Below are 2389 nucleotides of genomic sequence, written 5' to 3' on the forward strand. Positions count from 1 at the left end.
AAATTCGTTCCAACTAGGGTGAAAGTACAAACCCCTGTCAATCGTTAGAAAGTTTATTTGAAATATATTTTAAAAAGGGCTCAGACTGCTTCTGCATACAGTCTGAATACAGAATTCAGGTATTTATTATTAAAACAAGATCTCCCTTTCCCTTAAAGGGACTGTAAGCGTAATTTAATGTGACCCTCCGGCCTCCATGTAAAGATGGCATTGCTCTTTGTTGAGTTCGTGTAAATCGCACTCTGGAAATTGCAGCTGAATACAAGCGGGGTTCGATAAGTTTACACAAACATATCTTTGTACTCGATAAACACTAAGGATTTAAGGGTACCGTTGTGAATCAGACATTGCCACTGGAAGGTTCACTTGAAATTATGCTTACAGTCCCTTTACATCCCAGGAATTAAAAACAATAGAATATATATATATCGTTGATATCAAAATGTCGGGTCTACATCAAAATGAAATAGTTCCAGGATCCGGATCTGAATCCAAAATGGAAAGCATCTAGAATCCAACTCAAGATGAAAGGATCCAGTTTTCAGATCCGGATCTGCATCAAAAAGAAAAAGGAACCAACATCCGGGATCCGGATCTGTTACATAAACGAACATTAACCAGGAATCAGATCCGCCTTATGATTAAAAGTATCCAAGATTCGCATCAAAAAAAATTCCTTCTTATAAAATATAATATAATGAAAAATATCTTATTATCAGCATCAAAATGAAAAGTATCTATGATCCGGGATCCGGATTTGTAATATAAAGAATATGATCTTGTTTTATGATCTGCATGAAAATGGAAAGTATCTATGATCCGGATTGAGAGTTTCTAACTTGTATTGTTTAGTTTAGTTATCTGTGATGGGATGAAGAAATTTAATACTCCAGAGCAAACAAACCCAGACAAAATATCAACGTAAGTGAAATTTATGTAACTCGTTTTTTTCTATTTTTTAAAAAGAAATCTAGGTTTTCGTTTTTATATTCTTTTTATTGTTTCTTTTAACAGAAATATTCAACAAAAACAATTCAATATTTCGTAGATTTTGTGTTTGCATTTTAGATGTTCATTAGATTCAAACACTGAACAAAAACAAAAAGACGGTGTTATCTGTTTTCGTTTTTTACTAATTGAATTTTTCCGATTTTCCTTGTAAATCTTTTGACAAAAACAAAAATAGGGGGGGGGGGTGTATACTGTATAGTGTATAATGTATATCTTCCTGAAAAATCATCACCCCCCCCTCTTTTTGAAAATAATTGTTTCCCCAGAAGTTATGTATGGTTGCGCGGAGCAAAACATTTTTTCTAGAGTCTTTTCTTCTGAATTACAGAAAATAAATAAAATTTTACGTGTAGGGGGTAATTCTTAAAAATATACACCCCTGGATTTTAAATAGTATTAAATTTCCATCAATTGTGGGTTTTCAGAAATCTATTTTTCTGTGAGAGGAACATATTTTTAAAACAAGCATAAAAGATGTTCATAATTACTCTTCAGTAGATTGTTAACATGAAAGGATGAAAATTAACAATTCTTAGGATAAAAATAATGTGACATTTAAAAAAAATTTTTTTTTTTTTTAAACTTCAAATTTTATGAGACAGGGGTAAATACTAACAGAAGATATTTTCCTTCACCTTTAAAAATAATTTTTTTCCTCCCGTCGTTCCACCCACCACCAATCCACCAATCAGCCAATCAGCCAATCAACCAATCAACCGACCAACCGACCAACCAATCAACCAATCAAACAATCAAAAAATCAGCCGACCAACCAATCAACCAATCAACCGACCAACCATTCAACCAATCCACCAATCCACCAATCCACCAATCAAACAATCAAAGAATTAACTAACCAAGGAAAATAACAACTAACCAATAAAACAAACAAACAACAACCAAACAACTAAACAACCAAACAACTAAACAACCAAACACCCCAAACACTAGCTCTATTGGTGGATAAGATGTAGAACTAATATCTAATATCTAGATGAACTAGTAGAGCGGGGGGAGAAGCTTGATCTGTTGGTGGATAAGATGTAGAACTAGATACAACTAATATCTGATATCTAGATGAACTAGTAGAGCGGGAGAAGAAGCTTGATCTGTTGGTGGATAAGATGTAGAACTAGATACAACTAATATCTAATATCTAGATGAACTAGTAGAGCGGGGGGGAGAAGCTAGATCTATTGGTGGATAAGACGGAGAACTAGATACAACTAATATCTAATATCTAGATGAACTAGTAGAGCGAGGGGAGAAGCTAGATCTATTGGTGGATAAGACGGAGAACTAGATACAACTAATATCTAATATCTAGATGAACTAGTAGAGCGAGGGGAGAAGCTAGATCTATTGGTGGATAAGATGT

Source organism: Eurytemora carolleeae, unplaced genomic scaffold (assembly GCF_000591075.1).
Source record: "Eurytemora carolleeae unplaced genomic scaffold, Eaff_2.0 scaffold1989, whole genome shotgun sequence".
NCBI lineage: Eukaryota > Metazoa > Arthropoda > Copepoda > Calanoida > Temoridae > Eurytemora > Eurytemora carolleeae.